Source organism: Cebus imitator, unplaced genomic scaffold, assembly GCF_001604975.1.
Source record: "Cebus imitator isolate Cc_AM_T3 unplaced genomic scaffold, Cebus_imitator-1.0 Scaffold59, whole genome shotgun sequence".
NCBI classification, from domain to species: domain Eukaryota; kingdom Metazoa; phylum Chordata; class Mammalia; order Primates; family Cebidae; genus Cebus; species Cebus imitator.
This window is the reverse complement of record NW_016107374.1, coordinates 6,651,805-6,666,612: the sequence shown is the minus strand read 5'-3', so window position 1 is coordinate 6,666,612 and position 14,808 is coordinate 6,651,805. Positions and strand designations below refer to the sequence as shown.

General features: G+C 45.1%; 1 protein-coding gene and 1 pseudogene across 4 annotated transcripts in view; both read left to right on the top strand.

The window, feature by feature from the left end:
- The window catches only part of KSR2 (kinase suppressor of ras 2), a 523,481-nt gene that overhangs the window by 242,663 nt on the left and 266,010 nt on the right, over positions 1–14,808 (top strand). The gene's annotated exons all lie outside the window — the stretch shown is intronic.
- Positions 12,513–13,622, top strand: LOC108305043 (annotated as a pseudogene). The gene has a single exon (XR_001825533.2). The product of XR_001825533.2 is annotated as an aldo-keto reductase family 1 member A1-like (transcript).

Genomic DNA, 14,808 nt, shown 5'->3' with positions numbered 1-14,808 from the left:
GCCTCCCAAAGTGCTGGGATTACAGGCTTGAGCCACCGCGCCCGGCCCCGTGACTATCTTATAGATTCACTTTCTCCAAGTCACCTGGAAGTGTCATCCTACGGGCCTGTTGTTTCTGCAAACAAGGACTGCTTCACCATAATGATACATTTTGCATGACACTGGTATCTTGAATGCATAATTACAGTTATTTAATTATTAACTTGATAAAATAAGGAGTGTTAGAATTAGTCTCAGGGATGAGGTGCCTAGGAATAAAAAAGCCAGTCTTGTGTATAGGAAAATGGAGGGTTTCCTGAGGGACACCATTCATCCTGTAGAATTTGTGGTTTCATTTTATCTTTCTTTGTGATCATCATGTTGAGTTCTTGCTTCTCCTCCCTCCTCTGTCCTCTTGACCACTGGCAGGCGCCAGTCTTCTGGGAGGGAATGTCACTTGGTTGCCAAATTAAATGCCCCAGATCTATTCACTCTAGAGGGTGGTGTCATTTCTGGAAAAGAGAAAGAGAAGGTTATGCTCTCTCTCTTGATATTTGACCTGTTTAATATGATTTGAAATGAGCCTTTAGTGTGATAAATGGGGAGACATAAAAACTCCTTGCACGGCCAACATCTCCACTGTGCTTTGGCCCCTGAATGGCAATGGGAATCAGAGAAGGCAGGTGCCCAGCACTTTGATTTAGGATAATGGGGGCCAGACTGGGGTGGAGCCGTCACGCTGAGGCATACAGAAGCAAGTCTGGGGACAGCTGAGGCCCCAGAAACACACCCAGAAGCTGGAGGCCATGAGGGCAAAGCTATTCAACACAAAGTGAGTGGCTTCGGTGTGCTAGACGCAAAGCAGCCACTAAACAGTCAAGACCATCCTTAAATGAAGCTCCTCTATGTTCTCTACTGGGTCGGGGGCCAATCCTGAGTTCACCCCAGAGTGAAATCAGGCCCCACCTGGGACTCTGTACTACTGTATGCTAGATGGAAGGACTTGATGGTTAGAATCCATCCATCCATCCATCCATCCACCCACCCACCCACCCACTCCCCCACCCCTCTCCCTACCCCCCCACCCACACATTTTAGGAGGGCCTACATGAAGCCAGATCTCAGCAGGGATTCTCTGAAGAGCAAATGATTCTGCCTCCCAGGAGTTTACAGTTGAGCAGAAAAGAATGCCAAGTCAGCAGACTGAAATAGTAATATATGATGAGCAGGATTAAGAGGGGGGTATGGGACTGACTTGGAAGCATCCAGAGAATTTGGAGGATGGATTTTAACTTGGAATAGTCTTGAAGGACCCCGATCCCAACTGTTAGTGAGACTTTTCCTCTCTTCTCCCTTGTGTTTGGTCTAGGAGAAGCTCCCCAGGAGATATTTTTGGGGCCTCTTTAATCACTGGATGGGCTAATGTTTGAGCATTTCCTTTTCTCTCTGTACATTCCAGAGAAATAATGCCTCTGTGTAGTCTCTCTCTCTCTCTTTTTTTTTTTTTTTTTTGAGACAGAGTCTCACTCTTTGCCCAGGCTGGAGTGCAGTGGTGCAGTCCCAGCTCACTGCAGCCTCCACCTTGTAGGTTCAAATGATTCTTCTGCCTCAGCCTCCTGAGTATCTGGGACTACAGGCACATGCCACCATGCCCAGCTAATTTTTGCATTTTTGGTAGAGACGAGGTTTTGCCATGTTGGCCCGGCTGTCCTCGAACTCATAGCCTCAAGTGATCTGCCTGCCTCGGCCTCCCAAAGTGCTGGGCATAGGCGTGAGCCACCATGCCCGACCTGTGTAGTCTCTTAACATTCGTCAGTAGCCTGAGTTAATTGAACTGTATTTAGTGACATAATTGGGCTCTCCAGCACTGCATTCAAAGACTCATTCATTTGCTCATTCTTCCATTCAGCAGACTTATGTTTTTGGTGCCTATGAGGGGTTCAGGATCTGTGTAAGAGGTCTGGGGCACAGAGTTGTAAGAAACCAGCCTTCCTGATAAGGAACTCAGAGTATAGAAGAGACAGACTGAAAATATCAATCATAACTCAGATGGGAAAGGGCTGGGGCAGGGGAAGTTACACTCATGCACCTAAAACTAAAAAGTGAGCCAGGAACAATGTCCTGGAGGAATTAGCATCTGTGACAGGGGCTGGCACATTTTTCCTGGGAGGGGCCAGGGAGTAAACATAGCAGGCTCTTGGCAGCCATATGGTCCCTGTTGTATCCAATCAACTCTGTTGTTATGACCAAAAGCAGCCATAGACCTATGCAAATGAATGGGCATGGCCGTGTTCTAATAAAACTTTATTTCCAAAAACAGGTGGTGGGCTGGATTTGGCCTGTGGGCTGAAATGTGCTGACTCCTGATCTAAGATAAGACCTAAAGAGTGACTGGGAAATGAATGGCCAGGTAAAGAGTGGGTCATGTTCGGGCAGGAGAGCAGCAGGTGTCATGACCCAGGAGCTGGAGCTGTTTTGGAAGAAAAATACGAACTGACAATGGTTGTGTGGCTGGCTGTAGCATGCATGTGTGGGCTGTGGTGTGAGGTGACAGAGGATTAGGAGGGGCTGGTTTGGAGTTCTGAGTTTATTCTGAGGACAGTCAGTAGGAAGGGACAGGACCTGTCATGCATCATTTAAGCCATGGTGTGTTCTGGCCTCAAGGCCTCAGTCTAGTTGCTCTGAGCCCTTTTCTTCCTATTTTCCATTAATTCTTGCAGGTATACAGTGTGCTTCCCAGGACACGGCAGAGCATGGCTCTGATGACACAGCTGAGCACAAGTCAGTAGGAGGCACTGCCATCTGCTCCTGGTGGCTGATGGCAGAGGAGGGAGCCCTGGACCCTATTGCAGGGCTGGGCACTGCTCTGCATGCATCACCTCTTATGGCCTCCTGGCCTACATCCCCTCTGATGGACCCTGTTAGGACTCAGTAATTTAAAACGCATGTGGCCAGGGGCTGTCTGGTCACTGGTAATGAGGCCTTCACCTCCTCCTCCTGTTCCCCTTAGGCTAGAGGCATTTATTAACTCAAATTAATAGAGGAAGATAAAAAATATTAACAACTCTCTAGGCCCCCTTCCAGCATGATCAGCCTCCCAGAAGCTGCAAGGAGAGCAGGCGAGGGTCATTTTCTGAGTGCTGCTCAGTAATTTTCAGGGCTGGGCATGGTGGCTCACAACTCTAATACCAGCTGTTTGGGAGGCCAAGGTGGACAGATCACTTGAGGTCAGGAGTTCGAGACTAGCCTGGCCAACATGGTGAAACCTCATCTCTACTAAAAATATAAAAAATAGGCCAGGCATGGTAGCAGGTGTCTGTAGTACCAGCTACTCAGGAGGCTGAGGCAGGAGAATTGCTTGAACCCAGGAGGCAGAGGTTGCATGAGCTGACATCACACCACGGCACTCCAGCTTGGGTGACAGAGCGAGATGCTGACTCAAAAGAAAAAAAAAATTCAGGAAGCAGACACCAAGTCATTCCTTCCATCTTAGTCGTGTTTTGGGATCATCACTTGTACATTAAAGAGGTGGCCTTTCCGTGTCCATCAGCTGAATTAGGCACAATTTCAGCAGTTACCACTTCATGACCTGGGTTTTACCCAGTAACTCAGGGTGGAATGCATCTGGGGATAGACACAGAACTGTAGCGCCTCATGGGATTTGAGCTTGACATCAGCTTCGATTTCGCTTTTATAATAATAATAGTAATAGACACAGGATATATTGTGTCCTTACCATGTTATGGGCATTGTGCTAAGCACCTTATATACAGTATCAGCTTATACTATCCCACAAGGTAGGTTTTATCATCATCTGTTGTAGTGAAGGAAACTGAGGTATAGAGGATTATATAACTTGCTCAAGATCACATCTCCTTACTCAAGGGTACAGGGATTGGCAAGCTACCACTCTACCACCTGAGGTCCAAATCTTGCCCACCACCTGTTTTTGTAAATAAAGTTTTATTAGAACACAGCCACACCTATTCATTTACATGTTTTCTTTGGCTGTATTCATGCTACTATGGCAGACTGGAGTAGTTGCAGCAGACGCCATATGCCCCACAGAGCCTCCAAAACTTACTCTTTGGTGCTTTCAGAAATGGTTGAATACTCCTATCCAAGCAATAAGTGGCAAATGTGGTACAAACGTAGGTTCCTCGGACCCAGAGGCTGAAGTCATGATCGTCAGTGCTATGCTGCCTCTATGTTACCATTTCCATCCTTGCCATTTGTTCATATGGTGGGTTTTAGGTTCCTGTTGTTTTCCAAATCCTGGACCATGAGTTCTTTGAGAGTAGGGACCCTGTCTTATTCATCTCTTTCATTTCTCTGTTTAACACAGCACTAGGTACATTGTTAAAGGCTCAATGAAGGTTTGTCAAATGAATGAATGGATGAGTGGATGGATGGATGGATGGATGGATGGAGGGATGGATGGTGGGATGGTTTTTACAGCCTTCCCAGCCCTGGAAGCCGACTCACAGTCTAGTGCTCTTCTCATTATGAAGTGAATGTGAGAGAAACTTCATGATGAGGGACCTTAGGTAGGGACGGAGGTGAATGACACTGTGCAGACTGAAGATACCAGCCCCATCATTCCAGCCCTCTGCCTGCCAGGCAGAGTAATGTGGAGGCTCCTGGAAGCCAGAGAAAGCTTTCTTTATCATTCCTTTCGACAGATCTTTTAGAGATGTCCTTGCCTATAATTCAGACTCTGAACATTACTAGTACATTGTTGTCATATGCAACTAATATTTGTCACCCCCATGGCAAGCAGAGTCCTGAATGTAAATTCATGAGGTCCCTTCCCCAGAGCTGAGGCAGTCAGTGCATGAGAGGTGTGCTCTTCCCTAAGTCAGCTGGGAATTCCAGGCAGAAGCACCAGCAGCATCACCCTCAATGTTAGGTGGTAAACTTCCCAGGGGGCACTGATTCTATTTCTTACTGATAAAAAAAGTTCCCTGCTGGTGACTTCATTTTCTGTAGCCATGGCATTTGAAAAACACATCCATGCACAGCGCTGATTTTGTCCTCCCAGCAGCGTTTTGAAGTGGGCACCGCTAACCGCAGTTTTCAAAAGGAAACTTGCATATATGGAGTACCAGTTCCTTACATGCGTGTATCTCTTACAACAAATTCGCGTTTTCCCCATTTGTCGGATGAAGAGATGGCATCAAGAGCCCAGGGAAGATGCAAGTCTCAGCACTTGAACTCTGGACTATGAGATGCCAAAGTTCCTGATATTCAACGCTTCTTCACATTTGCAGTGATGCCCTGGCATGGCTTGGCCCTGGGAAGGGACGGCATAGAGGACCTGTGTCTAAGGCTACTTCTTACCTACTGAGACCTTGTGTGTCTGAAGCTCAGCCCAAGTCCCTGCATCACAAGAGATGAGAGCTTACTACAGATGAGTGGTGAGGGCTGCATGGCCATTATCCATGCTTGGCGTGTTTTGCAGTGCTGGGGGAACGCACAGGTTGCTTACCAGACACAGTGTTCTGAGTTTTTCTCAGTTGTCCATTTAGGTTTTCAAGATTATTCCTGAAATGTGGGGTGGCTGGGGGCTCTTTGGGAGCCAGAGGGGCCTCTCAGAAGTTACTGTTCCATTCCAGGTTATAATGGACAGCAGCTGGGATGCCCGCCTGGGCCAATTTGCTTTGAGTATCGTTCCAAACTTGGCCTCCAGTGAAGAATTTGTGAGCTTACTTGAGCATAGCAAGCACAGGTGTAACAAAATGGCAGAAGTTGCCAGTGTGTTCACTGCTGGGCTTTTGTCATATGACCCTTAGCTGCCCCTTATCTTTATGGAAGAGGACATGCTTCCTGATTTACCTTTCTCTTCTCTTTAGCCTCTTTACCATTTAAAAAATTTAAATGCCATTTAAAAAATTGAGTATAAATTATATACAAATATACAATACAAACCACAGATTGTAAGTTCAATGAGTTATGATGGAGGTATATCCCTAGATACCTACTGCACCAATCAATAGAGTATTTCTCCTCCACCCCAGAAGGTTCTCTCATGTCCCTCTCTGATCATCTTGCCCCACCCTGAAGGCAACACTTGTTCTGCTTTTTAGCACATAGCTTGGATCTCTCGCAGAACTTCATGTAAATGCTCTCATACAGCGTGTACCCTTTTGTATTCGGTTTCTTTCACTCAGCATGATGCTTTTGAGATACACCTATGTGTTGTATCAGTGCATTCTTTCTTATTATTTTATAGCTACATATTACCAGTATTTTGTTGTGTGAATATACCACCATTTATTGGTCCATTCTCATTTTATGTGTTTCCTCGGGTTGCTGTAACAAAGTATCACAAACATGGTGACTTAAAACAACAGAGTTCTATTGTCTCACAGCTCCACTGGCCAGAAGTCCTGAGTCAAGGTGTGGGCAAGGACGCACTCCCTCTGAAAGCTCTAGGGGAGGACCCTTCTTTGCCTCTCCCAGCTTCTGATGGCTCCCACCAATACTTGGTGTTCCTTTCTTGTTTTGAGTGCATTATTCTAAACTCTGCTCACATGGCTTCTTCTCTCAGCATATTCCTCCTCTTCCTTCTTCTCCTCCTTCCTCTCCTTCTCCTCCTCCTCTTCCTCCTCCTCTTCCTCCTCCTCCTTCTTTCCTCTTTCTCTGCTCCTTTTCTTCTCCTTCTTTTTGTGCTCCTTCTTCCTTTTCTTCACAGGGTCTGGCTCTGTCACCCAGGCTGGAATGCAGTGGTACAATCACATCTCACTGCAACTTCCACTTCCCAGGCTCAAGTGATCATCCCACCTCAGACCCTCCAGTATGTGGGACTACAGGTGCCTACCACCATGCCTGGCTAAGTTTTATTTATTTTTTATTTTTATTTTTATTTTTTTTTTGTAGAGACAGGATATTACCATCTTGCCCAGGCTGATCTCAAACTCCTAGGCTCAAGCAGTCCTTCTACCTTTGTCTCCCAAAGTGCTGAGATTACAGGTGTGAGCCAGCACACAGGTCGTCTTTTCTTATAAGGACACCACTCATTGGATTTAGAGCTTATCCTAATCAAGTATGACCTTAACTTGATTACAACTGTAAAAACCCTACTTCCAAATAAGGTCACATTTGCAGTTATTGGGGGTTAAGACTTCAATATACCTTTCTCGGAGGTACAGTTCAACCTATTATACATTTGGAGTGCTTCCAGATTGAGGTTATTGAGAGTAAATCTAAATCTATTTAGAACATTCTTGTACACGCTTTTCGTTATTGTTGTGGACATATATTCTCATTTCTCTTGAGTAAATAGCTACGAGTATGTGTTTCTATGCAGCTTCATAAGAAACTGCCAAACTGTTTTCCAAAGTGGTTGCGTATTTTACAATCTCACCAGCAGGTGTGACAAGTCAGTTGCTCTGTATCATCAGTAGTTCTCAATATGGGGCAATTTTGAATTTTGTCCCCAGAGGACATTTGGCAATATCTGAAGACAGTTTTGCCGGCCATAATTTGCAATGGAGGGGACAGGGGACAGTGCTGTTAACATCTAGCACCTGGGGAGGGACCAAGGATGCTGCTAAGCATTTCACAATGCCCAGGGCAGCCCCCATTACAGTCCCCAGGAATGGGTTATCCAGCTGGAAAGGTCAATAGCGCTGAGGTTGAGAAATCCTGCCCTATCTCCTTGCTACCACTTAATATTGTCAGGCATGTAACTTTATTCATCCTAATAGTTATGAAATGTTGTCTCATCATGTTTTCTTTGTGTATCTTTAATGACTAAATATGGCAAACATTTTTTTGGACTTATTGACTGTTTCTCTCCATTTTATGTAAATCATCTATTCAAATCTCTTGCTTATTTTAAAATTGGGTTATCTTTTTAAAAAATTTTTATTTTATTTTATTTTTATTTTTTGAGGTGGAGTCTTGCTCTGTCACCTAGGCTGGAGTGCAGTGGTGCTGCTGGGCTCACCGCAACCTCCACCTCCCAGGTTCAAGCAATTCTCCTGCCTCAGCCTTCCTAGTAGCTGGGATTACAGGCGTGTGCCACCATGCCTAGCTAATTTTTTGTATATTTAATAGAGGCGGGATTTCACCATGTTGGCCAGGCTAGTTTCAAACTCCTGACCTCAAGTGATCTGCCTGCCCTGGCCTCCCAAAGTGCTGTGATTATAGGTGTGAGCCACCACCCCTGCAACATCTGTATCCCTGTTTCAAGTGATTCTTGTGCCTCAGCCTCCCAAGTAGGGGGTTTACAGATGTGCGCCACCATGCCAGGCTAATTTTTGTACTTTTAGTCGAGATGAAGTTTCACCAAATTGGCCGGGCTGGTCTCAAACTCCTAACTTCACGTGATCTGCCCAGGCTTCCCCAAGTGCTGGAATTACAGGCATGAGCCACCACCCCTGGCCTAAGCATTTTTTAATGTTTAGTGCTTTTTGTGTCCTAAGAAATCTTTGCCAATCCCAAAGTTGTCAATATTCTCCTATTTTCTTTTAGAAGCTTTATAATTAGCTTTTCTGATAGGTTTATTATCTATCTCACATTAATTTTTGCATATGATGTAAAGTAAGGTTGGAAACTCTTTATTTTCCATGTGAATATCCAGTTGTTCCAGCATCATCTGTTGAAAAGACCACCCATTCCCCATTGAATTTCTTGATATCTTCATCAAATATAAGTTGGCCATGTGTATGTGGTTATACTTCAAGACTCTCCATTCCATTCCATTGATCAACTTGCCTGCTCTTAAGGCAATATCACACTGCCTTGAAGACATTGTCTTATCTCTCTGGCCTCTTGTCTTTTCATCTGTCTTCTCTGTTTTTTTTTTTTTTTTTTCTTTCAGCCTCCCCATTTCACTGGGCTGGGGATGAGTGCAGTTGGGAGAGAAAAATTAAGCTATATTTTGCTTCTGATTATTTCTCATACCTTTTTGCAGTCTACCTCCCTTGCCATCTTGTGTGTGTGTGTGTGTATGTGTGTGTGTGAGAGAGAGAGAGAAAATTAAGCCAGGGATAAAAAGTACCAGATGCCTGCCCCAAGCATCCCTGTTCTTGTTAACCAGTTTTCTTTCCTGTTTTCCACTCAGCACCTACGTTCTCACTTGCCTCAAGAGCATCCCATTTAAACAGATTGGCCAAGCCTTATTCTCCCCCTTGGCTTTGACTTTCTTGACTTCTTGAAATCCCTCCCTCCCACCTGAAATCTTCCTGGAATCAATAGAAAAAAAGTCATGCTTCTTCTTTCCTAATGAGTGACTCATCAAGCCAGGACTGAACACTCACAAACAACCCTCCCTGCAAGGGATCAAAAATGTTCCTGGTCTCTGTTGTTGGCATGTTGTTGTGCATCTGGGCTGATGCTGCTGGTTATGTCCTGGCATTGCAGACCCCCTGCCTGTTTGATGTGGATCGTGGAGCATCCAACAGTCCAGAACTGCGTGGGGTGAGGGATAAGGGGCGGGGGCAGGTTATTTTTTGCTGATGATCCAGAGAGATGAAGCTTGTTGTGTAACTACCAGCAGCAAAGCCACATAAAGTCTCATGACTCTTCAGAACAAAATGGAGAGATTATATGCCCATTGCATCATTATTTAGAAAAAGTGTATTTTTAATATTTGTAAGTGATGGATCAGAACCTGTGCTAATACCTCAGTATCTGAGGAATGTTGCTACTTATTTTTAGGTATAGTTTGAAAGATACATATTGTTTTTCTTTTTTTTTTTTTTTTTGAGACAGGGTCTCACTCTGTCATATTACCCAGGCTGGAGTGCAGTGGTGTGATCTCAGCTCACCGCAACTTTCACCTCCCAAGTTCAAGCAGTTCTCCCACCTCAGCCTCCCAAGTAGCTGGGACTACAGGCACATACCACAACGCCCAGCTAATTTTTATATTGTTTGTTAGAGACGGAGTTTTGCCATGTCAGCCAGGCTGATCTTTAACTCCTGACCTCAAGTGATTTACCCGCCTCAGCCTCCCAAAGTGTTGAGATTATAGGCATGAGCCTCTGTGCCCGTCCTGAAAGATATATATTAAAGCCTAACTTTAAAACATATTATGTTTTAAAGAGTAAATTGAAATAAATAGTAAGAACAGGATTTAAAGACAGCTTGAGTTTAAAATACTTATCAAAATGTGAGATTTTGTTGGTATCTACACTAGTACTTTGATGTGAGAAATACACAATAAATGTTATTTCCATAACTTCAAAAATCCAATATTACTTTTTTTTTTTTTTGAGACAGTCTTGCCCTGTTGCCAGGCACCAGGCTGGAGTGCAGTGGCACGATCTTGGCTCGCTGCAACCTCCACTTCCCAGGTTCAAGCAATTCTCCTGCCTCAGCCTCCCGAGTAGCTGGGACCACAGGTGCCCGCCACCACGCCCAGCTAATATTTGTATTTTTTTTAGCAGAGACGTGGATTCACCATGGTCTTGATCTCTTGACCTCATGATCTGCCCGCCTCTGCCTCCCAAAGTGCTGGGATTACAGGCTTGAGCCACCACACCCGGCCTAGATTTTTTTTTTTTTTAAATGAGATTCTGAAATGGTTGAAGACTCACAAGAAATTGTGGTACAGAAGTTCCTTGAATCCTTCCCCAACTTCCCCCAGCGACAGCATCTTACATAACCACAGTATGAAATTGACGTTGGTACAATACTGTTGACTTCATACAGACCTTATTTGGATTTTACTAACTTTTACTTGCATTTTTTTTAGCTTTTTTTTAAATGACGATTTTATTGTTCAACAGATGACTTGGCAGTATCCAAGAAAATTTTGGAATGACAAAGATATGAGTTCCCATTCTAGCCTTGTCACTTATCTGTGGGATCATGGGTGATTCATTCAACTTTTCTGAGCCTCAGTTTCTTCCTCCGTAAAACAGAGTTGAAAATATCTGCCTCTTATAAATTAAATAACTTATACAGATATATCATGCTTGAGAACTGTTGTGATGGGTTGGCTGAAAAATCTAAACTCGTGGAAGTATAAACATGAAGGAAGCAGCTTACTTTTAGTTTAATTGAGATATGCGGAGTGTCTTCTTTTCCATTTTTACTGACAACTTGGGCAGATTTATTGACTTTTGGCTAGGAGAGCTTAAAGCAGAGAAGGTCTCCCTGGTGTTGGTGTGGCTTGTTTGATTCTTCTGTTGTGAGTGATTTCTCTGCGAATGGTGAGGATGGAGTCCTCTGGCTTGTCTTCAGGGTCATCCCTGCCACTGAGAGGCAGCCTGGTCTAATTGACTCCTTGGATGGCACCCCTCTGGCCCCTTTTCTGGTGGTCATCTAGACACAGAGGACTTGTGCCATCCACTGGCCCTCAAGACTTCCCTTGCAGCCATGGGCATAGGGGACACTTCTTGTATTCTCTGGGCGGGTGGAGATCTGGGGCGGAGTGGGAAGTATCCCCATTTCCTTCTCAGACCCACTACTTCAATGACCCCTTGTTACAGGAAAGGGGTTCTGATCCAGACCCCAAGAGAGGGGTCTTAGATCCTGTGCAAGAAGGAATTCAGGGCGAATCCATACGGTAAAGTGAAAGCACGTTTATTAGAAAAGTAAAGGAATACTTTGGGAGGCCGAGGCGGGTGGATCACGAGGTCAAGAGATCGAGACCATCCTGGTCAACATGGTGAAACTCCGTCTCTACTAAAAACTACAAAAAATTAGCTGGGCATGGTGGCGCGTGCCTGTAGTCCCAGCTACTCTGGAGGCTGAGGCAGGAGAATTGCCTAAACCCAGGAGGTGGAGGTTGCGGTGAGCCGAGATCATGCCATTGCACTCCAGCCTGGGTAACAAGAGTGAAACTCCGTCTCAAAAAAAAAAAAAAAAAAGAAAAGTAAAGGAATAAAAAAACGGCTACTCCATAGACAGAGCAGCCCCAAAGGCTACTGGTTGCCCATTTTTATGATTATTTCTTGATGATATGCTAAACAAGGGGTGGATTACTCATGCCTCCTCTTTTTAGATCATACGGGATAATTTCCTGATGTTGCCATGGCATTTGTAAACTGTCACTGAGCTGGTGGGAGAGTAGCAGTGGGGACGACCAGAGGTCACTCTTGTGACCATCTTGGTTTTGGTGGGTTTTGGCTGGCTTCTTTACTGCATCCTGTTTTATCAGCAAGGTCTTGATGACCTGTATCTTGTGCTGACCTTCCATCTCATCCTGTGACTTAGAACGCCTTAGCCATCTGGGAATGCAGCCCCGTAGTTTTCAGCCTCATTTTACCCAGCTTCTATTCAAGATGGAGTTACTCTGATTCACACACCTCTGATACCCTCAAGCTGTTTGGATGTAGGTCATCTAGTGATCCCCTACCTGCAGAAATGTCTAGTGCTGCACTGTCTGATATGGTAGCCACTAGCCACAGGTGGTAATTATTTAAATTTAAAAGAATTAAAATTAGTGCCTACTGGCTTGCAACTGTAGTCCCAGCTACTTAGGAGGCTGAGGCGGGAGGATCACCTGAACTTGGTTTGAGACCAACTTGGGCAACAGAGTGAGACCCATGTCTCTTAAAAAATAATTAAAATAGGTGGAGCTGCCTCATCACCGCCAGACTTAAGCTGAGGCCCGCTGGCTCTCTGGCAGGGTGTAGAACTGAGCCCAGGCTACACTATGCTGTTCATGCTCTGTGCTTGTGCCAAGAGGGCAATGGCAGTTTCCTGTGTTCTCCTGCACACTGGGCAGAAGATGCCCCTGATTTGTCTGGGTACCTGGAAGAGTGAGCCTGGTCAGGTAAAAGCAGCGGTTAAGTATGCCCTTAGTGTAGGCTACTGCCACATTGACTGTGCTGCTATCTACGGCAGTGAGCCTGAGACTGGGGAGGCCCTGAAAGAGGACATGGGACCAGGCAAGGCAGTGCCTTGGGAGGAGCTGTTTGTGACATCCAAGCTGTGGAACACCAAGCACCACCCCGAGGATGTCGAGCCTGCCCTCCAGAAGACTCTGGCTGACCTCCAGCTGGAGTATCTGGACCTGTACCTGATGCACTGGCCTTATGCCTTCGAGCGGGGAGACAATCCCTTCCCCAAGAATGCTGGTGGGACTATACGCTATGACTCCACCCACTACAAGGAGACTTGGAGGGCTCTGGAGGCATTGGTAGCTAAGGGGCTGGTGTGAGCTCTGGGCCTGTCCAACTTCAACAGTCAGCAGATTGATGACATACGCAGTGTGGCCTCCGTGAGTCCAGCTGCCTTGCAGGTAGAATGCCACCCATACTTGGCTTAGAATGAGCTAATTGCCCACTGCCAAGCACGTGGCCTGGAGGTAACTGCTTATAGCCCTTTGGGCTCCTCTGATCATGCATGGTGCGATCCTAATGAACCTGTCCTGGAGGAACCAGTAGTCCTGGCATTGGCTGAAAAATATAGCCAATCTCCAGCTCAGATCTTGCTCAGGTGGCAGGCCCAGCGGAAAGTGATCTGCATCCCCAAAAGTATCACTCCTTCTCAAATCCTTCAGAACATCAAGGTGTTTGACTTCACCTTTGGCTCGGAAGAGATGAAGCAGCCAAATGTCCTGAACAAAAACTGGCAACGTATTGTGTCTGTGCTTACGGTGGATGGGAAAAGAGTCCTAAGGGGTGCAGGGCATCCTCTGTACCCCTTTAATGACCCGTACTGAAACCACAGCTTCTTGGCCTTCCTTCCAGTTCTCCAGCTAATGAGGTCCTGCCACAACGGAAAGAGAGAAGTAATAAAGCCATAAGAACATCCAATCAATCAATCAATCAATCAATAAAAGAAAATGTAATTAAACATTTAATTCCTCAGTTGCACTGGCTGAATTTCATGTGCTCAATAACCATATGTGTCTGGTGGCTGCCATATTGGACAGCACAGATATGAAACATTTCCATTATCATAAAGAGTTCTTTTGGGCATTTCTGGTCTAAATAATACATCCCCCATCTTAGGGCTGCCCATGTTAGTCTTTTCTAAGAACTGTCCCACCTCTCCCTGCTTAGAAGGTGGTACCAATGGGTGGCCATGGGATCTGTAATTTCAGCAGACGTCTCTTTAGGAAATTGAGATGCCAGTTTCTTTTCTTGTAGACACCCCTGGGGAGTAGAAATGCTTTCTCTTTGTGAATCCTTTGCCCTCAGAAGGTCAAAGACCAAAACTCAACCCATCTGCCTCCACTTCTTCTGGGGAGGAGGCAGCAGTGGACCTTGGGATGTGGGGCTCAATCTGCCCCCTCTTTGGGTCCTTGTGGGAAGGAGTTTGATTCCAACTCTGTCTCACAGGTAGCTCTTTTTAGAAAGCAGAATTATTTTATGTCTTATTTTTAGCTTTGGATATAAACTATAATTCTGGGACTACAGTAGAAATCCCACTTGATAGCCGATTGCACCATTACCATTCATAGTTTTATTCTGACCATATAGCCTTCTATACTTTTCTACAAGTATAGAAGTATATGACCTTCCGTTTCTCATCTACATTCATAGGTAGCTGTTCGTTACATTGTAAGCATTTACCCACATTTCTATTCCAACTAGAGTTTCCATTTTTAGATGGGCACATAACATTGCATTGCTTTGGTATCTATGGTTCTCTATTTCTCTTTCAGATAAAGATATCTGTTATTCCTAGAGGTTTGGTGTTACCAGTAGCACCACTGAGGGCATCTTGGTGCATCAAACTTCTTGCTTTTGACAACTTCTTTCCTTTGGAGAAATTTTCCTAGAGGTAGGAAAGGTATTGAGCCTATGAACTTCTTAACTCTTTGTCAAAGTTTGAACTCCCCTCTCCTTACAAATTACAGGTCTGAGGGCTGAATGGGACCTAAGATATCTGTAATCCACACCTGTCACTGCCACCTGTGCTGTA